We start from the raw sequence: 22,506 nt of genomic DNA, 5'->3' as shown, positions 1-22,506 counted from the left end.
AACCCTCCCTACTTCTATTCTACAGTAATCTGTAAGCTTTCTGAGAAAAAATATAACATGAAACCTTTCATGATAATTATCACCAATTCATAAAGTCTGCAGCTCTGATTTATTCAAAACATTCTTAGTGAAACAGAAAATGTTTGATTTTTCATAATGTGCTATAAATTTACAGCAACATCACAAATTCACTTTCTCATCCATCATGCACGCAAAAAAAAAAAAAAAAAAGAAATAGTTATTAGGCCTGCGGCCCAAACTGGCCAAATTGTGTACAGATTATTTCTCAGGGAAAAAAAAAATCAGAATTTTTGAAGTATTGAATTTTCCTACGTCAGTAGCCTAATTCCCATCTTCACCTACACTGTACACACTCACATCTGGTGTTATTGGCAGTGAGCCTTCATCCACCGACACCTACAGCGTCCCTGGTGGCCTTTGTCACAGAAGAAAGAGAATGATCAATATCCCAGTTAAACTAGACTTTCAAAGCTGATCGTATAGGGCCTCGTTCTGGGGCCTTCTTTAATGAATTTTCTTTCATTCCACGCAAGTTTTTAAACATCAAACAATAAATCGGCCAGGGCACCGTAAAATATTTAGATCTATTGACTGTGTTTGAAAAATGTAGAGGCCAAAAACTCTAGTGGTTTGATGCTGATACATTCTGAACACTTTAATCCACCCGAGTGTTTCCTTTTATCTGCCTGGGCTTCTCAAAAAGACGGAAAAAGGGCCTCAAGAATGTTCTCAAAGATCCAGTATCTCTGTCTTAAAAGCTCCTTACCCTCAATTGCTTTTCTCTGACTGTTTTTGGAACGAGATGCACATACAATTAAATTAAATTGAAAATATGTTTAAATTCTTTCATGAATTTAGTTAAATTGATCAAATTCAAAATTTCTTTTGTTGTTTATTTGTTGTAAAAATAGTTCTCAGTGCATTTTAACCCTTTCACCATGAATCCTCTCAATCACCTTGCATGGAAAAAAAACAAAACAATCTTTTTTATTTAATATTTTGAAATACAGTTCAGGATGAAACGGTTAACACACTCTTAAAACACTTTCTTTGGTCACTCAATTATTTTATTCATGTTATATTTTAGATTACTTTTCAAGCAAAAACTATTTTTTTAGGTGACAATAATTTCATTTTATCCCAAATTATGTTTTTATTTTAATTTTTGCTAACATTTTCTGAGCTAAATTAACCCAGAAAAATGTCAGTCAATTTTTAACCTCAGCTTTGCATCAAAAACAACTCAAAGTTACTTCTAACTTTGGAGTTTTAGTGTGCATTTTCACCTGATTAAAGACAAAAAAGGGTCAAAGACGTGTCTTTTACAAGAAATGAATTGCTTTCAATGAAGATGACAGACAATCTTGTGTAAAAAATGAAAGTTTTTTCCACAAAATGTTTCTGTTTTTGGCATTCATCCCACAGATGGCACCGACAGACAGCCAAACCCGAACCCTAATTATTCTGTAGGAACTTTTCAAGAGACTCCATAACTTTAAGGAAAGCATATTTTTCTGTGTTGTGCAAATCACATCATTGTTTTCTCTTCAAAGAGCTTCTTTTTTTCTCACTTTTTATCTTTATTCTCTTTTTAGATATTTTATTAGTCTCTTTTATCATTTTTTTGTTCCAAGTCATATTAGGTTAAATATCATTGATTCAGTCGGACTCGCTGTGGAGCCACTCTACTGGTTATTAATTGTGTGCATGTGTGTGTACGCGCCAAGTCTGGCATGTGCTCGAATGTGTTTTCCTGGCATGACGAGCCAGCCTTGACGTTAAACATCTGTCTGGTGATTCATTCAGTTGGAGATGCAGAGTGACACTGAGGCACATCTGCCGAGGTGTGGGCAGTATCTTCAAAACCTGCCCCTCGTAAAGGCCCCCGGGTTCATCACCCAGAATCTCCCCCGCTTTCTTCTGATGGTTGCATCATTTGCCCTCCTCTCCGAGCGGCTAGTTCACAAAAGTGACATCCTGGGATTTTTTTCCCAGTTGTGTATGCTGAGGAGTAGCAGATGTGTGGCCTTGAGGAGATTCTGAAATGGCAAACACAATGAAACTCAAAAGTCTGGGGGAGAAATGGAAAAAAGTAGTTTTCATTTTAACATAAGAATGAAGAGCTACTCTTTTTACATTTTTCTTCTTCTGTATTTTCTAATCCTAAACATTAATGAGTACATGTTGAGCATTTAAAAAAGGAATAATCCTAGTTTTATTTATTTTTATGTGAAGATCTTAAGAGATCTTTTTTTTTAAATGTATGCCTTTCTAACACTCTAATTAAGTGCTATGTTCAGAGTTCAGGTCAGCTTATTGTATTTTTTTAAAACAGACCCACATTAAAGTCAGGGACTATAATAAATCCATTCCAGCCAATGGAAAGATTGAGAAATCATTTGAGTCTAAGTGACAGATGCTTCTCTTCACTACTGTGTGGGGCATTGTAATCACTTGAACGAATACAGCTTGACTAATTAGGGTTATGCAGTTGGCTGGCTCGCTCCAAACAACGCTGAAGTCATGGAGATTGCAGCGCGGCTCTCATAGTTATTGCTAGAGTCGATTTCAGTCAGATGGGTTAAATTTCTCGGCTAGAGTTACACTTTTTTTAAAATTTCATTCATTTTATCTCTTGATAAAATAAAAATTTGTTTGGTTAAGCTGAAAAACTGCTTTGTTTACTGCTTTACAGGATGAGGAGAACGCATGACACATTATACAGAACGACTAACAAACACAATCGCTGAAGACAATGATGATGATGGCTGAAAAGGTATTGCTGTTCATGAGCTCGCTGTGTTTGTTTGGCATCGACAGAGTCCAAGGCTGCACGGGTCTTCGATTCTGTCTCTGGGGCGTCCCAGATGTTCCAAACACGCCAATGTCAAGTCTGCTTTATACTTGCTATGCCCAGATGTTCTGTGGGCTTCTCATTTATTTATTAAAGCAAAAGAAAGTAAAGAGTTCTGACAAGCCATAAAAGGATCTATTTTTTTATTTTTTTTACCCTTCAAAACCTCCAAAATATGGCCTTTAAATGTGGCCCCTAAAGGGACGCACATGAGCAATCTCAAACTATTTAACCATCATTTGAATTTAAGTGTATTTTTATTTATTCGTTATTAAAATCAGAAGTGAAATGGAGGCTTCATTTACTGAAGGTGTCTCTTAAAATCACTGCTCATCTGAACATATTTTTAAACATCTTCACCAGTAGGTGGCAGTACATGACTTAAATCTGCAGATCATCAGCGCAACACCTTCTAGTTGGCTGTGAAATAAGCAGCATGACTGTTCATTTGACAGGTTGAAATATTTTTATTATTTTTTACAGTAAATGATCTAAATTTTCAATTGTTTTGATGATAAAATGTAATATATAACACTAAAAAGGCACATGTAAAAAAACCTCAGAACTTCACAGAAATGAATTGAAGTTTATTTGAAAAATGCCTTCAAAATAAATTGGAAAAGGAAGATAATTAAAGACAATGGATTATATTTTATGTGTTTGAAAAAACATTACAGGTTTTCCGGGATAAAATTGAAGAACACAAACCCAATTTAGTATTTTATTGGTTTTAAAAACTAAAAAAATATTTGGATCTAATAGAAATCAGTTTCATGGTTAGCTAAACTATGTTCAAAATAAAAAATAATATATTATTCTATGAATTAATGGAAAGAAAATATTTGCCAGCTGCCTGGATGTAAACGTCTAACTATTATCAACACATTTTGACAGCATTTTACCTTCAATGATAGCACACAAGCAAATAAAAGATACTAATACTAGAAATACTATTGCTTTAGTAGTTTTAATTATTTTTTTTTGTGTTTGTTGAATTAGGATTTAATTTATTTTTTCTTTAAAACATCCAGACAGAAGGAGGCCTGTCTGAGTCCTGGTAAGATTGTCTTAAAATTCCTAAGGAGAAGGAGGCGGCTGCACCATGCGATGCATTCAATGACCATACACTGAATTAGTGGTATATTTTCTGAAGAGGAAGAAAAAAATCAATTAGCACTAAATTTATTCATGGATTTGTGGATCAATGCAAGTCCACTCAAAGGGGCTCAAAGGGACCTAGTTCATCCCAGTTAATGTGTTTGAAGGGGAATTACCATTGATGTTGTTCCGTCTTCCTCTCAGGTCAAAGATCACCTCGGAGCTGTCACACCTGGAGAGCCTCTGTCCTTATCGTTACCTTTGAGACACCTGGATGAGCGGTGAAACCGTTGGCGGATCAAACTAAAACAGGTCGGGGAATCTTACACAAAAGCTGCTGCGACTCCAATCAGGACCGGCGAAACTGCATATTGATTCAGCCCACTATAAACAACTGTAGAAAGCACACGATGGGTAAATTCTGTCACAATGAATATTTGAATGCACTGCAGAGGCTGTCAGTGACTGCTTGGTGACAATTCCTCACGTTCATTTAACTTAAATGACCTTTCATGACTTGTTGATCAGCACAGCGTAACTCAAAAAGACATTAAAGTGATCCTTTGAAAAGCTCCTTCAAGCTTTTTGCTTCTTGTATTGATCTCAGAGTTTCTGCACACAGGCTACATTTCAGGTCAATTAGTCATATTTGGGTATGTGCAAATTACATTTTTTTTTTTTTTCACTCGGAGGTCCTGAGGCTCTGAAACTGCTCTTTTGGCCCTCACAGCACAGCTCAGATTCTCGGTGGAGCTTGACATTTTGATCCGCAACAGAGACTAAATGATGACCGTTTCCTCGTAAATACTGCTGCCTGCAGGGGAGGGTTTAAATAGACCAAGAATGACTTTTTCACTCATTCATTTACATTCAGAGTTTATCTTAATATAAAAGAAGTGTTTGGAATTTACGCATTTAATGTGTGTGTGAAGCTCAAGGGTACAAACTGAAAGGTAGAAAATAATTTTAAAGACAAGTTTGGTTTTTAATGTCAGAAAATAAAGCACTTCTAATCGGTAAAGGGTAAAAAGATGCAATTGATTCATCAGTCTTTTTTTATTAAGATTCCACCACATTCTCTCTATTACTCTGTTTTGTTTTTAAAGAGAATATTTTTATTTATGTTAGAGTAAATAAGCTGCTTTTGCTTGAAGTGCTTGGCATTTGTGATTACTTTTACTAGAGCTCTTCTCTGTACAACTCAATTGTTTTTGTTTCAAACCGATTGAGTGAGCATGCATCCACATCTGAGAAAAATTATTCATTTAAGCTTAATGATACCCTATTTCTTTCTTTAAAAATGTGGGCTAATCATCTGTTGCTTTTGGGTTTTCTTATGTGTTTTTTCTTTCTTACACTTTTTTCCCTTTTTCAATTTCTTTTTGGCTTCTCCTGAAGAGGCTTGAGGAGCATGTCAGCTTTACCTGGTGACGAGGTGCAGCCTCCACACTTCAGATTTCTCACTAAACTCTCAAACTAAATGAAAATGTCAAGTACTTTCAGTGCTTTGCTTTAAATTAAGTTAAAAATAGCTGTTTCTGTTCGATTTGATGACAATCTTATTTTTACAATTTAAGGACTACTTATTAGAATTTAGCCTTAAATGTCATCATAAGACCAGCATCATACTAACAGCTTTACAAACATTTGCTCAATATTTGTTGTTATTTTACACTTATAACAGGTTGGCCCTGAAGTGCAAATTACACCAGCAAATCACTTAATGCAAAAACCTATAGAAGATTACAATGACAACTAAAAATGCAGTAGAAGCACTAATAAAAAAAAAAAAAAAAGCATATTACAATTTTAAAGTCAAAACAAAATTTCAGAAACCAAACCGTAGTTTCAAAAGGAATTAAATGAAATATAAATAAAAAAGCAATTTCCAAAAAACTAAAATAAAATGTTTAAAATATTGTACATAAAAAGTAGGTATTATGGAACATTGCTTATTGGATGATAATCTTTCATTTAAAACGTTTTATTATTAGTACACACATATCTAGTATTGTTTCATGTAAAATAACTTTCAGTTGAAACAATGGACTAACATCATCATCCAATCAGCGATGCCCCATAATACCTACTTTTTGTCTTATTGTGTTTTGTTATTTAACATTTCTTTTTGATTTCTGGAAATTATTTTTGTTTTCCAAAGTTTTTTTTCTTCTTTTTATGAAACAGTATAAAAAGGTACAGGACATTGGGTGGTTCCATGAAGTAATACTGGATATGCTCTGTACTAATTCTAAAATTTGTCTAAGCATGGTGAGGCATTTGAAAAAATGTCAACTTTATCATCCAATCAGCGATGTCCCATAGTACCTGATTTCACTTTTATTTTCTGTTTCATTTTTATTTAATTTCATTTTTTTTAATTTTCTAAAACGTCATGTTTTTTTTTACTATTTGCTTTTTAAACTGTTGTTGTGATCTATAATAGGTTTTTGCCTTGAGTGAGTTGTTGGTGTGATTTGCACTTCAGGGCCACCGTAATGACGGGACATTTCTGCGGCGCTCCGCTGAGCCTTTAGTGGATCACAGATAACGTTGAGTACTCCACAGCTGGCTCATGGGAAACATTGCTGCAGGTCACATTCTTATCAGGAGGCTGTTTTGTTCCTTCCACTTAATTCATATTCCACAAGAAGACCTTGTGATCTGTTACATGTGTGCATGTCTTTTTTTTTCTCAGTTTACCCCTATCCACAACCCCCCTAATGCCCCGATGAAGATCAATTGTGTTTGTACTGCATGTGAATGTGTATCACAGAGTCCCCACAATCGATGCCTACACTTCTAAGGTAATGTACTGACACAGGAGACTCCACAGGGACCGTGCAGGAGCACTTCATGTACAGCTGCTGCAGAGGGTGGGGTTAGAGGGAGGGGGGAACACAGCAGTCGTACAGTGTGGGAGGAGGATTGATAACACTCAAAATTTGCCCTTTTTTTCAGATGAAAAAACACACAAAGATGCCAGTGGTTTGTTTCAGAGTGAAAAGCTCCCAGCTGAAGTGTTAGATATTCTGATTAATCTTCCATCAAACATTTTTTTCTTTCTGTTGCACTGAGCCACAGGGGGATAAGCTATCAATGAAAACTTTCAGAGCAGCAAAAAATACAGTTGTTTGATTAATCCTTAAGACTTATGGAGGTACTTGTCCTTGCATGAGTAGAATTATTCCCATGCATTTCGATATTATATTGACTGTATAACTAGCAAAGTTGGTCCTAAATCTATAGCTGGGCTTGCCTAGTTCATCCTGGTGCTTCTTGCACATGTTCCTTCACAGAGTGGTGAAGCGGGTCAACACCCAGTCAAAGGAGAGAAGGGAAGGGATCCAAGTGATGCTCTGTGCTAGTGGGGTTGATGTGTGCTTTTATACAGTAATCGTGCACAGTGACAGGACCTGATCTCTATTTTCGGCGCTTTATCAAGTCTAGTTTATTATCCGGGCGAGGCTCAGTGGCTGTCACTTTTACAGCCGGATGGTGTCAGCCGGTCACTTGATGAAGGGTTTGGGCTCTAAAGCCATTCAGCGCAGAAAAGCTGGGTGGAGGAGTGGAGGGGGGAGCCACAGAAGAGGCTCAGTGTCAGGTTCTCCTAACAGGCAGACCATGAATATGCAAGCTCCTGCGCAACCCGTCCCCGAAAAAAAAAAAAAAAAGAAAAACAACCTGCTTGATGTGGCTGCATCTGAAAATTAGCAGATTCAAGCAGCAGACTTGACACCTTCAGCATATTTCTCCATCTTACTGTCTTTTCAGTTTCATCTCTGCAGCCCAAGTGAGAGGGGAATTTCTTGGCTTTTTCATCAATAAATATTTAATCATTTTTCCCCTTCACTGTCACAGCATAATGAAAAGAGGGAAGGCTAAGGGATGAAAACAAATCATAATTGAATATTTTTGTGATATTTATGCATTTTTTTAATTATGTGATTTTTGCACAGCTAACATGTCTTGATTGATTGAGATAAGGACCTCCTCTTCCCTCCAAATGTGCTCCCACCCCTCTCTCCCTTTAATGCAAATGAGGAGAACATATGCCTTTGATATTGAAATGATCTCGCTGCATTCCTATAAACATTTAACCAGCCGTAGTAAAACTGCGTTGGTATTTCTTCTCATTTATTTCACTAAATCCACAAAAAATCTGAGGAAAGTTTTGATTTTTGACAATAGAACCAACAGACCAGGTGTCTGCAACCTTTAACACTGGAAGAGCCCACAAAGGCCCATTTATGTTTAGAATAACACACTTTATTTTTGTTTTTTTAACCATATAGCCATTTATTTATAACATGTAGCTTTTTAATATTTACAACTATTACATGATAACATGATTTTATTTTTCTAAAAATAGAAGCTTTAGCTTCTTTTTTTTGTCAGCAGCACATCCAAGTCTTTTCAAAATAAAATACTCCCTAAGTCAAATGAGATCCTTTTGATGCAGAAGATTTACTTGAATTAAAAATGCAAGAAAGCCAAGTAAAACATGACATTTTCCAACAAAATAGATAGATGGATGAATGGATGGATGGGCAGTAGATTAAACAATTTACCATAATTTTGCTCAGTTAACTGACCTGTTAAAAATCAAAACATAAGTAATAAAACTTAATTAACTTAAAGAAATAAACCAAAACTAAAACAAACATATTATGTATTTACTTTTTTTATCCTTAGAGGCATATTGTAGAGAATATTGTTGCTGCTGATCATCAAGTTGCAGACCCCTGATCTAACAGTTTTACTTAAACTATTAAAATGAGTTTATTATAATGTTTCCTAATGCTTTCTCATCTTAAAATTAGTTATGTAAAATAAAAAAAGTTTAAATGTCCCTTATTCATCTGATTAAAAAAACACACACACACACCAGGGCCAGAGCTACAGGGGGCAGAGCGAGGCAGCTGCCCCCCCATTAAAAATGTTGCCACCTCCAATTGCCTCCCCAATTTTTGAGCCAATTTTAGTATCTATGTTGACAAGGATTAAGAAATCATCAATATCAAATTAAATGGTGATGAAAAAGCAACACAACTAAGCATTGAGCAAATAAAACAGTTTGAAATACATATTTTTGATTCTATCATTTGTAATGGCCTTCCATCCTTTGCCACCCTTCCAAAGTCTTCTGCCCCCGTATTCTAAAAAATATTGATTAAAGGAAATTATGTTTTAAATTTAATAAAGTTATGTTTTAGTATACCAAAATGTATTTTCAACATCTGAACTAATCAATGGTCTCTATGCATGGAGCTGCGTAATGCATGTCTAGTTTAAAATAAGTACTATTCCTGGTATTGTCTAATTTTGCTGTTTTCTTACATTGTATGTTAGTTTGTCATTGTGTGCATAGAAATTACATCTAAAAATTCAAAGTTCGGCTTCCTAAAACAGCAAGTACTCACAAAGCGCTAATGTATTTTGCAAGAAAGACGAATAATGCGCCTAATATTTCCATGTGAACAATGGTCCGCTGCCACAACTGGAAAGGATTGAGCTGTCAAGAAATGAATGCGGAAGTAGGTCGTTAATCAAATCATTTTAATAAATTAGTCTATTTTATGTTACTTCACTATTGCACAGAGTTAAAAGATCCTAAGAAGTTTTTGCACAAGTTTTACATTTTCATGTTTTGTGTCTTCTTATGAAAGAATTTCAAAATTTCCTGCATTTACCCCACAGTTATGTTTGATTTTTTTCCCCAGTTTTAATTCATGGTTTCATGTAATGAAGCAAAAAGCTGTTAAAGTAAATCAACTGTGGTGTTTTATGTCTTGTTTCATATACTTTTTATGAAGTATTTTCAGGGGAAAACCTAGGAAGTGAAATATTTCTGAGCTGTTATTTTGAAAGGAGTTCAAGATGAGGATAACATTTGCCCACAGTTGAAGTTTCTGTAGTCTGGCCACAGTCATGTAGAAGGGGAAAGGGTGGTGAAACTATTAACTGTACTCTTTTCCTGTTTAGAGGAAGGGGCTGTACATTCCAGGACAGAAAGACACACTCACTCACACTCTTAGACAGGCAGACACTCTGGCATTCATGAAATATTCTTGTTCATTATTACAAATAGTTTTATGCCTAGCATCTAAACAAACTTTATACTTAGAATACATTTAGTGAGACACGCCCATTATCGTTCACTCGCACACGTAAATGAGTGCTGATGCCTTTCTCCTTTGACACGCTTGCTCACTAAATGATCTTCTCTCGACTGCTTTTACTGGAAGGCCACTCTGATAAGGCCTTTCATAAGGAGAGACACACAATCCCAGCTAATTCCAGGGGGAGGCCTTTATATGCTGCACTTCCAGTGGCCTCAGTGCATTAAAGCTTTTACCTTTAGCTTCTGAAGGCACGGGACAAAATCAGGCCTTGCTCTTTCTCTGCACCAGGGAGAAAGGGAATGCATTGTCTTATGAGGACACTGATTACTTAGGAATCAGTCATCAATTATTCAAGCAACAGAATGTTGCATTGCCTCCACCTTTTGTGACAAGACGGCCTTTCAAGGCTAGGAAGTAAAGACATGCCCTTCCAAGTGCTCAAGAATCAATACCGGCCAAGGGAGTTGGCTTTCTTGTTTATGTTTTGGTCTCTTGCTCCTCGTACCACGGTGAATTTTAAGCCTGGCGTTAGCCCTTACGGAAACCTTGAAGTGCCAGCTGCTGAGCAGGCCACAGGCATAATGCAGGCCACCATGGAAGCCTGCAGGGTTTGGAAACAGTCCCTTGGCATGTCCCAGGCCGCAGAACTTTTTCCTTTTTTTTGGTCAGATTCTGTGCATTTCTTTTGCTCTCTCTGGTGTGTCTCGTCTTAACTCAGCTGATTAGTCGTAATGGGCCTGATGAATGTCTTCTGTTCCTCCACAGCACCTGGCTCTCAGGCGACTGAAGGTTAAAGCCGCCCCAAGGATGGAGACAGATGAAGAAAGGGGACTTTCTCCAAAGATGGGACCACCCAGGATTTGCATACTTGAGGTTTTCACTTTGTTTTTCTTTCTTGCTTCCACTCAGTGGTGTTGCCACGTTTTCCTTGGACCAGACTTCTGGCACACCTCGTGCTTTTGCTCCTTAGTCACTGTCACTGAAACACAAAGAGCCCAACACATGCTCCGTGTCCCATCCCAGACTGTCTGACCTTGCCTTTCTGGAAGCCTTCACCACCTTGTAATATTTGCTGACAGACTATCCTTTTAACCCACCATAGAGCCAGAGTTCCTTTTTTGAACAACCGCAGACCACTAATAAAGGGTTAAGCATTTTTGACCAAAAGACAAATGAAATGAATGGAGTGTAATTCACACCTGATAAGTTGAAGTGGAAGCTGTTTTTTCTTTCTTGTTATTGTTGTTGATTACTTGAATTGACGTTCTGTTTTTTTTCCTGGATTGTTAATGACATAAAACAAATTGTGAAAGGAAGAGAAAAAAAATTTCAAAGCCACAAAGATAATTTTAAAAAAGTATTGGAGGAACTGGAGAAGGAAGGAATGAGGGACACACTGTTGGGTGGAGGAGAGGCTTAAATTTGTCCCGGGAGTCGGGTAACAATGGCTGCGCTTCAAGACGGGCTAATAGTATCTGACACACTGCAATTTTGAGGCTTATACCAACATTGTTTTTACAGCTGTAATTAAGCCACCTAATCAGAAGCACATTGCTGAGGACAGTCTGGAGCTGAGAGGAGGCAGACACACAGCGAGCTGTGTTCAGCCCTGCGGCGAGGCAGCAGCCCCACACTGGACTTGGGCTGAGTGGAGGCCAGCCAAGGGAACTGTGGGTGGGAGAGAAGTGCGACCCAGACATATGCAGATGTACACCAGGGCTGTGCGTTGTAAACCAGGGCCACACGGAATGAGGTTGATATTGGGTGGGAGGTCATTTTTCGTCACGTCATGTGGGTATTTTTTAAAACCATTTTTGTAAGGTAACTTCTGTCCTAATTGTGTTGTAGTCTGTTGGATTTCCATGTTTGTGCAGTGTGTTTTGATGGTGTGTGGCTGTGTGAAATGTAGTCAAATGTGTGTTTGAACATGTGCATGTGTGCGGTCACCTCAGCCCCTCTGAGGTTCACCCCACCCTTGTCAGGGTCCGCTGCAGAGTCACCCAAGTCTCAATTGCCTAAAGAGCACACAGACACGCACATATAGGGCAGAACGCTGCTGAGCCGGGGCCAAAGTCAACAGATGAGTTGGTCTGAACTAGCTTGCTGTGTGTTCTGATTGTAAATTGCACTGGTGATGATTAGAGAACTCCAGCACAGGATGTCGACTCTTAAAACTGTCCAGAGAAAATAATTTTCTACTATGTTCAGGAAACTTTTTTTTCTCCCTTTTCTCTCCTTTGCAGACCTCCAAGCCCCTCTTTAATTTAAACATCATGGGGCCGTATGTGAGGAGATGGAAGTTGGTGTGTAAATTAGTTTAACTGATCCAGGGTAAGGTAAAAAAAAAAAAAAAAACAGACAATGCAGGATTTTTTTTAACCGTCAGTTGAGGCAAGTGAAAACCCATACCATAAGCCATCCTCTGTATCTTTGATAAATACAAGAAAGAACTTCCAATTCAAAATATTCCTTCAATTTTTATAGTTAAAGTCCCACTCAAACCATTTTTATTCTATTGGAAAATCGTTCGCAGTGGTCTTTTAATTATGATTATGCAGTTTTTTGCCTAAATTAAAAACAACAAAAACAAAAACTGTTTTTTAAGAAATGTATTCTGCAGAGCGAGAGTAGAATATTAGTAATTCACCTCTGAGAACTGTTGGCATGAAAGTTAGCTGTAGCTAATTTCCCATCAATTCTTTGTTTTACACTCTCTTCCACTAGCTTATAATTCCTCACAAACCCAAGATACCACTAATGGAGCAAATAAAAAAAATTAAAAACTGATGCAAGTGAATGTTTGTATTAGAGGAGGAAGACTTTGGTCCACAAACCTGAGCTTTTTCAAGCCGCAGGTTTTCATCTGTTCCTGATTCATAATCCAATCCTGATCCATTGAATGAAGAAATACTCAGAAATTCGATTTTAATCTTTAATTATTTTATATCTGTCCTCCATCATGAGACAAATGCTACAAAAATATTTTAAAAACACAATTTCCATTGGAGTGGGTCTTAAAGTATTGTTTAAACACACTTTTGACCTCTTAAAATCACAGGCCACTGTGGCTGTTAGGTGTGTGTATATTTATTCCAATGTGGCCAAGAGACGATTGGAGGGGAAAAAAAATCAATGAGATTTTATGTAATAATGCTAGAGAGTAAAGGGGATGAAAGAAAATTGTTTTGCTTTTACCTTCTACTCATTGTGTCATGATGTCATCATCTTATGATACGCAGTTGCAGGTTTGACCAGCTTGCTATTCAACTCAGCATTCCCACAGAAACCACAGCTGCCTGACTCATCACTCCCTGATATCGCAATGAATTTGTCGGATGGGGAGCGATAAACATAAACAGATGGGTTTCTTTGAGGGGATATTAGAGGTATCCATATGTCTCTTTCATTTAATATCCAACTGTATTGTGGCAGCTGAATGCTTAAAAATAGCAGCCATTCATGTTATCATTCCCAACCTGTCACTTACAGGATTTTGAAAAGTGCCTGTTGCAAATGCTTTCAACACATACGATGTGAGTAAAGCTTTCAGTTTTTGATGTGCTGGCTCTACTAAGCCTACAAAACGTGTGGGTTGGGGTGTTATGGCAGTAGAGTTAGCAATAGCATGAGAAGTACACTGGCAGATGTAGTATAGTTTGTTGTCTTCTTTACAAATAACATTTAAAAAGGTACCAAGTGCTTTTAAGATTCTGAGTTTATTGATTTTTTTGTGTTGTTCTGTGTATTCCAGAACAGTTCATGGAACATTTGAATCTATATTTCCTGCCAAGACCAAGACGGCACTTTCTCACAGGAAGGAGAAATTCAAATTCTTCCTCTAACCTCTCCACCTTCTCCCTACCCCTCCAATTGAACGGGTGTCTGAAAGTTTTTTTTAATGGTAGAGCGAAGAAACTTCAGCGCTATGTCCGAATATCCACCCTACCCCCTAACTACTAATTCTTGGATTTTTGGTATTGACTAATGTAGATGATTTTTATTTTGAATGATAATCGTCTGAGTATATTTTGGATTTTTGGTACTGATTAATATAAATTACTTGTCTGTGCATGCTTGAAATTTAATTATATCACTGATCTTAAGTATCCTTTATAACCTGAATCTATGATTGTCGGGTCTAAAAATTTGATAATAAGTCCTGAACCGGATGTTGATAATTCATGTAAAGAAAATGGTAAGGTCGAGCCGGGTTGGAATTATATAAGTTCGCTTCCTCCCATTCTCTTTTAAGCGATCTACTTGTGATTGATTATGTAATATGTGTCTATTTTATGTATTGCTACCGGATTACTTGAAATTAACCCTTTCATTCATTCATTCATTCCCAAGGGCAGGAAGGGGGACAACGGCCCACTGCGTTTTCACGTAGGGGGCCCAGACCCATAGGAAAGAACATGAAAACTTGAGTTCCTAGCTTTTACCTGGGCTTTTACTCAAAAATTCAGAGTACTTGCAGAGTACTTTTTTGTATTTATAGACAATACGCTCAGTTATCTACAGACCGCTAACCTCAGTGGAATGGAACATCGCTGGGTTTCAGAATTGGCAATGTTCAACTTTGAAATAAAATATCATCCAGGTCCAGCCAACAGAAATGCAGACACCCTGTCACATCAGGCACAGTCACCTAGCATCACCTCCCAAGATCTGCTAACCACTAGTCAGTGAATGTTGCCTTTTGGTTCCTCCATATGCACCTGCACTTGGCCTTACCACAGGCACGCACGGCTAGCATTATGGCTCTGATGTGAGGGCCGCAGTCTTTACATGACTTTAAAAGTGCTAAAGGAAATCCCACTGCAGACGATCATGTTCGACCTCTGCGTTCTGGCCTCTGCGGTACTGCGAATCCGTTTTGTTGGGTTCAAATTTTTGCCTGACTCCACAGCTGAAGGCCTGTTCCCACTGGCTTTCACTGCCATATCATGGCTGGAGCACGGAAAAAATTTCATCGTCGTGGTACAGACGCTGTTAGCAGTGGACTGGTAGTTTAACGGCGGAGATGTGGCCGCGGAATTGACGTGCATACACGCGGTACAAAATTTGGAACAGCAGTGCAACAGCAGTCTCTGTGCGAGATCGGGCCGTGGAACTAATGCTGGGACACGCGCTTGGATGCCAAAATTCCACGTTCGTGCACAGCGGTAGCACGGCCGTTTCCCCGACCAGTCTGCGTTTGTACCACTGCTCAAAGCATCTGTTTAGCGGCTGAGCGCGCACATTTCAACCCTCTGTTGGTGTTACCCTGGGGAAGATGTGCTTACAGCAGTGCTCTGGCAGTGGAGTTGCAGTGGAATGGACTCTGGCGTCTGTATCACTGCTATTCCATAAACATGCATAAGGTTAGTGTGTTTAACCGCATGTGGCAGATTTTCCTGATGTTTTACCCGTGATATGGCCGTCAAATAACAAATAAGGAAGAGGGATTGCTGTACTTCCTATAGAAATTGCAGATTATCACGTGAACCCACGTGAGATCGGAGTTTCACGAGGTCAGCATCAGCCATCCAGTAGCCAATATGAGCCATCTGCTGTAGCTAGACTGCTCCCACAGCTGTACTGCAGTGCAGTGCAGCTATTGAGCCAATCTTGCCGTTTGTGTGTGGCCCCTTCCCTCGTCATAATTGTGCCACAAAGGCATCACATCAATGAATGAACACATTTGGAATTTTGTGCTCAACCAAATAAAGGTGAAATAACTGAAATAATGTATTATATTCTAGTGTCTTAAAATAGCCACCCTATGCTCTGATTATATCTTATATTATATCGCATTCCCTTGATGAGCTTTAAGAGGTCGTCACCTGAAAGGAATTTCCAACAATTTTAAAGGAGTTCCCAGAAGTGTTTAGCACTTGTTGCCTTCCCTCTGCAGTCCAGCTAACCCCAAAACACCTCAATGGGGTTCAGGTCCATCTTACTATGGAGGCCATGTCGTCTGGCGAAGTACTCCATCATTTTCCTTCTTGGTCAAGTAGCCCTTACACAGCTTTCCGTGACAATCCATCCATCCATCCATCTTCTTAACCGCTTCGTCCCTTTCGGGGGTCGCGGGGTGCCGGAGCCTATCCCGGCTACTGATGGGCGAAGGCGGGGTACACCCTGGACAGGTCGCCAGTCCGTCGCAGGGCCTCAATCACACACCCAGTCACTCTCTCAATCACACCTAGGGGCAATCTAGAGTCACCAATTAACCTATGATGCACGTTTTTGGACGGTGGGAGGAAGCCAGAGTCCCCGGTGAAAACCCACGCATGCACGGGGAGAACATGCAAACTCCACACAGAAAGGCCCCAAATCCCCCAGCCAGGATTCGAACCGGGGCCTTCTCGCTGTGAGGCGAGAGCGCTAACCACTGCGCCACCGTGCAGCCCTCCGTGACAATCTACAATGTAAATAGTCATGAAAATAAAGAAACCTATTGAAGGTTCAGCCTTCTGTTTGTCACAGACAGCTTGAGAGTCTGGCAAGTGTGATCTTGTCTCCTTAATCCAGTAGAGGTAATCTGGTACAAAAGGTTGGGGAGAATAGGGAGACACGTCCGAGTGAGTAGAAGTGAGGATGAATTGGAGGAACCGATAGCCATGAAAAGTCTTACCGTCTGTAATGCAAAGTGTTTTGTAAATCCAGCAAAAAAAGAAATAAAAAGTTGACCTAGATGTAACATTTTCCATAAAGACTTTATGAACATTCTTGACATTTCCTGTCGCTGTTACAAAAAGTCTGGCAGTGGCGCCATTGCCATTCCTCTACATGCTCATACCTCTATTTCCTTTTCCCATTTCTCCGTTTTTCATTTCCCTCTCTATTCTCATCTTTGTATGTCATGATTGTTTAGATACGGTGATGGTTTATCCTTGGCTCACCGGCCTTTGGTTCACTGAAAGAAATAAATAAATTCATGAGGGCACAAACATTCGCTCAGAAACAGTCTATCCACACCACAAAAGCACATAGCAAAAAGGGGAGACGGACAGAAAATGTAAGCTGCGGCAGGAGAAAGCTAATTGAAAACAAATCATGGCTTGAATTTGGAGTACAACTGGCAAATGGTGTAGACAACTGTTTAAACAATAACAGCAGGATTTCCCGGTCTCCATGAGCTGTGCTGTGCAATATTCACAGATAGAGATCAGGTCCTTTGAATATGTTAGTCCCTCTACATCATAAATTAGCTTTGGTTACCCATAAACGGCTTTGCAACTTGTTAAGAAGACTCTTCAGAGGCTTTTTTCTATCACTGGGGCATTCAAGGCTTAACAGCCAAGTTGGGTCTAGCTCTGACAAGAAAAACCTGTGTTGAGTCCAACGTCTGCTCCATCCGAAGTCATGGTTCCTTAGAGGACAGTGTGTGTGTCAGTTTTATGAATCAAGTTTCCACAAGAGGAGCTTGGATGTGAATGGACACAGATTTAAAAGCTCTCTTTTTGGAATATCCCAGAAGTATGAAAAGGCAGTAGGTAGATTATATATTTTTAAATCCTACTCTTGTTTTACTGCCTCAGCATTTTTTTTCCTGGTGAGAACAGGAGGTTGTGACAACAGGCAATAAAAGCTTCTCCCAGCTCTTTCTTTTGCCATTTATGCTCTTTTTTTTCCACTTTTGGGGCAGCTGTGGTGCAGAGGTAGAGCGGTCAACTTCTGATCGGAAATCACAGTTTTCCGTCTTGCGAGCCCATGTGTCTAAAGTGTCCTTAGGCAAGACACTGGACCCCACATTGCTCCTGGTGGTTGTAGATTGATGGTAGTATATATATATTATACGTATTTGGGCTGTCAACATTAAATGCATTAATGCACGCAATCAATAAAAAAATATGTTCATATTTATTAATGCAAATTAATTAAACTTCATGTGGCAACTGTCTTCCGCTTTAGGTTGGATGGTTCAGGCTTCCTCAGCGAGCATTAATTTCTGATAATGCACACTTTGTCGGGCATTGTCTCAATTATAACTTACAAAAGAATTACAGTGTTCCCCCACTTATTCACATTTCTTTATTTGCGGTTTCACATATTCACAGATTTTTTTTCAGTCATGGACTCCTTCGGTTTGTCACAAAAACTCAGACAACTCAAGCTGCCTGTATGAATTTTTTTGTTCCAAAGGTGATGCAGGAGATGAAGAAATTTCTCAGGAGAGTAGCGCAGTTGAAGAGGACACCAGCCTGTCCATTATACACACAGGGCAGCGCCCATACACAGGTGCGTACACACTCACAGCGAGCCTGCATGGAGAAATGGCATCAGCTGACTCAGAAGCGGCTCAAAAATGTCCTGATAATTGCGTAGGAAAATTATAATCCAGAGCAGGTGTTTACATTGAATGAAACCAGAAAATTCTGGATAGAAATAACCTCTCGCACTTAACTAATGATGGAGGAAGCTTTTTAAGCACGCAGTCTGTTCTGGATAAAAAAAAAAAAAAAAATGGAATAAAAAAACTTTTATGATGAGCAATACACCAACGTTCTTTATAAAAGTTAATAAACAATGTTCAAAAGTGTTTTTGATGAGTATGGATTGGTAACGCACATTCTTCGGTCATGGAGGGTGTGGTGACAAAGCCGGGTGGTTTTTTTTATATTTGCATCTGCATCTCCAGTCCCTAACCCCCTGTGAATAAGGGGGGTATACTGTAAATATTCCATTGATTTTTAACATTTTATTCTTATTTTTTCAGTTTAGATTATTTTTTCCGACAAAAAGATGACTTTCAGAAATGTGGTGCAGCACATTGTCTGGGTAACATGACAATGCATCGCTGAGTCAGCACTGACCTTGATTGCAGAGCAAAGTAAAGCGATCTATATGCTGATTGTCATGATGGGTTAAAAAAAATGCATTCATCTCTCTGGCCTGTCTTTGTTCAAGAGCTGCACATTTTCATATAAAAATTGCCTAGTTGATTAACCACAACCCACAAGTGTGGTTAATTAGATTATTTTTTTTGACAGCACTAAAATATATAATTATATTGTATATATACGTATATATTTATATAAGTATAAACCATTTACGATTTTTAAAGACAGGTGTTTTTTTTCTTTTCAATGAAAATATGAAAATACATACTTGATAATATTGATAGTAATTGTAAAGTCTAAAAATTCTTTCAGAAATTGCTATTCTAATATTTATACAAAAAAAAAAAAAAAAAAAGAAAAACGTTCCCTTTCCAAAATGTTGATATTTCTACTAACACAGAAAAGGCTCGGTTTAAAAAGGTTTTTCCTTGGAGCTAAATACTTATCTCATTCTAATGGTACTCCTGAGAACACAGAGCTTATTCTGATATGAGCTGAATATTCACTGAAGAATGCAACTTTGGCTTGAAAATTGCACGAAAAGGATCAAACACAGAGAAGTACATTTGCATTTATGCCAAGTTCTGTTGAAAAATAGAAGTTAAAACCAGGACACTTTGTGCCTAGGATGACATTTCATCATGTGGCTGCTTTGTGAGGCCTTTCAGGGCTTCCAGCAGATCAATCCAGAAAATTCTGGTTGATGTTTCCAATGCACCATAAAAGTAATTTAAGTCAGAGGGACTTGTTAATGCAGTTCCAGAGCTCTGTTTGCGGGTTTAGATTTTAGAATGACTGGAAGACTGAATTGGTCTGTTTGGGTGGTTGACTGGATGCAAAACCACATGAGTGTCCTTGAGACTAACTGGTTTTCTGGACGAGTGTGTGTGAATGTGCGTGCCTCCTCGAGCTTTAAGCATGAATGTGGAAAACCTCTAGGATTTGCTCCAAGAGTACCTTGACTGGATTGTTGATTTAGTGATGGTCAGAGAGGCACTCGTTGCCATCTTAGCACCAGTTGAGCTAGAAGACAGACATGCAGACAAACTCACAGTGCTTTACATCACCTCTTTCTCAAAGAAACTCAACTATAAAGCACAGCTGATGCCGGGAGGGCCAAATGAGCAGCATTTATTGACGAGGGACGGAGGAGAGAACCTGTAATTAATGCTATATTTCAGCTCGAATGCTGCAAAAATTCGGAGAAAGCAGCATGCCTGTTGGACCTGAGGACTTTGCAGAAGTGCTTCATTTTCCCTCATCACAAATGTTGTGAAACACAAAAGAAAGCTAGCTTTTTTGCAAATGCGTCTGAGGTACTTTAATTTTAATGGCTAAAGCCTCAACCATGTGAGCCATCAGAGACATTGGAGCTGCAGAAACTTATGCAGCTCAAGCTGGGTATTAATTCTTGAAACTCAATAGAACAATCAGAAACCCAACCCATACAACAGTAATTTTGGCGCACATCGGCAGTGAACAGGATGCCTAGAGGCACATTGCTAAAGAGAAAAGAGAGATAACAACATCCTGACAACCTTGCCTAGAAACGTCATTTTACTCATTTCCACAACGGCATTGAAAACAAAACTGATGAGTGCATCTCTATGAGGTGAGGGATAAAATTGTATCCTCTTCTATTTTGCTTTGGTTATTATGCGGTAATGTGAACTGGTGCGGGAGGCTCTTGTCTAATAGCAAGGGCAGACATACAATAATATTAGCTGTGTTCAAGCAGAGGGATGTGCATTTGGTGAATGGTCAATATCCTCGATCAATGCTTCAAAATTTAGAATGCCACAGGGCCTGACAGTTATAAATTATATCATTTTTGACAGAGTGTGGAATGGATTAACTGGAATTGTTACGTTCTGGGACTTTAATCCCACTGTTTATTTCTTGTACACACACACTATGTTGAGTTTTTTGGCTTTTGCTTGTAGTGAAATCACCCCAGGTGCCCAAAACTTTAGCTTCTAAATTCTATAACGCCTCCAATATTATTTAGAACTAGACAATGCCTGCTGCACAAAGATTGTACTTATGCTTTAATCGCTGCGGCTTCTAGCAGAACTACAGGGTATGTTTTGATCAGACCCTGCCATAAAATAATTATGAGCTACTTCAAGTTTCCATCGTCTCCTGGAAGTACTTCTTAGGAAGGCGAAATAACAGTGTAGCATTCAAATGTACTCTAAATTGGAGAAGAAGACAATTAGACTGACTTGTGGCTGTCAGTCAACTCACTGTTGCAAGGTGCTCTATGAGGTGAAATCAAGTGGGCGAACTAAGGGAGAGGTGGTGTAGTGAGATGGAGAGGCCAAGCAGTCAGGAGGCTACACTAGAGTAGTCGGGTGCTGGAGAGGGAAACACCATTGTACTGTTCGTTTGGAGACATTCTGCCAAAGTCGGCACAGGCTGACACCTTGGATCACAGTTTGATAGACAGAAGAGTAGCTCTCGCTGACTAGGTCCTATTAAGGTGGATGTTTTCAAAGTTTAGGCCTGGCACTAGGGAAAAAATAGGAAGGACACAGAGGGGAAGTGGAGCCTGAGTGGAGCTGACATGCTTCAAGACACTCTTCCCCAAACGCGCAGTCGGGGGTCAAATCGCTTTCTTTCCTTCGCCCACTCTGGCTTGGTGTCCAACTCACTGAATGTCTAATAGAGAGAGCTGGGGATGGCTACTACAATGCTCCATAAACACACTCTTAGAAAAATAAACCAACACCACGGGCAAATAAACATCAATCGATACACGGAGGCAAATTCTCACAAGCTTTTCACGCATACATGCTGCCAATGGTGCACATATATGTATATTTATATATACATTCTGTGAAAAGTTTATGTAGGTTTCCATGCAAGACCGTTTGTACCCGGCCGCACCCCCCCTCTCGTGGATCAATGCTCTCCTGCTGTCACAGCGCAATGAACAGGCAGAGGCAGCCAAGAGAGGCCTGCTAGACCTACAGAGGCAGAAAAGCATTAAAAGGGAGCGGGGAGGAAGGAAGGGAGGGGCCGCTAAAATACGGGCTCGCCGCTTCGATGTGTGTGTGTGCGCGCTGTAAGTCGTCAGAGAAAGGGGGGCAGAGGGGTGCAAAGCAGACACACTGCACCTTGACCACCTATTATGAAGCTCTTTGCCGCAATGTCAAGTGAAAGCAAGTTAATTGGGTGAAGCTGTAGAGCATGTTAGGGCAGTAGTTGAGGGCTCGCCATCCTGACAGTTGAGTGTCAGTGGGACCCAGTCAAGTGTGGCTGAGAGACAGAGCCCTGTCACCGGGCCTAAAGCGGGGCCGTTGGGGCTGTTAGGGAAAAGAGACCAGCTCCACCCTGCACCCAGCACACACCCACCTACACATATATATGAACGCACGGTGATTTGCACACTCAGTTTCGTTCACTTGTCCCTTCTGGCCCACGCCCTGTCACAAATTATTCTTGAGAAAAATAAGAGACCTACTGTTTTTTAAGCTAAGCTAGGTTGAATTTATAGACTTTTCATAAACGAAAGTAAAATCAAACTAAATTAACAATAACTCATGTGATCTGTAGACGCTAAAAAAGTTCAAAGAAT

At 39.3% G+C, this 22,506-nt stretch overlaps 1 long non-coding RNA gene across 1 annotated transcript; it reads left to right on the top strand.

The window, feature by feature from the left end:
* The first annotated feature begins 1,673 nt into the window (after nucleotides 1-1,673).
* LOC118598867 lies at nucleotides 1,674-5,755 on the top strand. The gene is made up of 2 exons (XR_004948061.1): nucleotides 1,674-2,797; nucleotides 4,178-5,755. It is a non-coding gene; the product is annotated as an uncharacterized LOC118598867 (long non-coding RNA).
* Nucleotides 5,756-22,506: the final 16,751 nt, after the last annotated feature.

The sequence above is a fragment of the Oryzias melastigma genome, linkage group LG1 (assembly GCF_002922805.2).
Source record: "Oryzias melastigma strain HK-1 linkage group LG1, ASM292280v2, whole genome shotgun sequence".
Taxonomy (NCBI): domain Eukaryota; kingdom Metazoa; phylum Chordata; class Actinopteri; order Beloniformes; family Adrianichthyidae; genus Oryzias; species Oryzias melastigma.
This window is presented reverse-complemented; position numbering and strand designations above follow the sequence as displayed.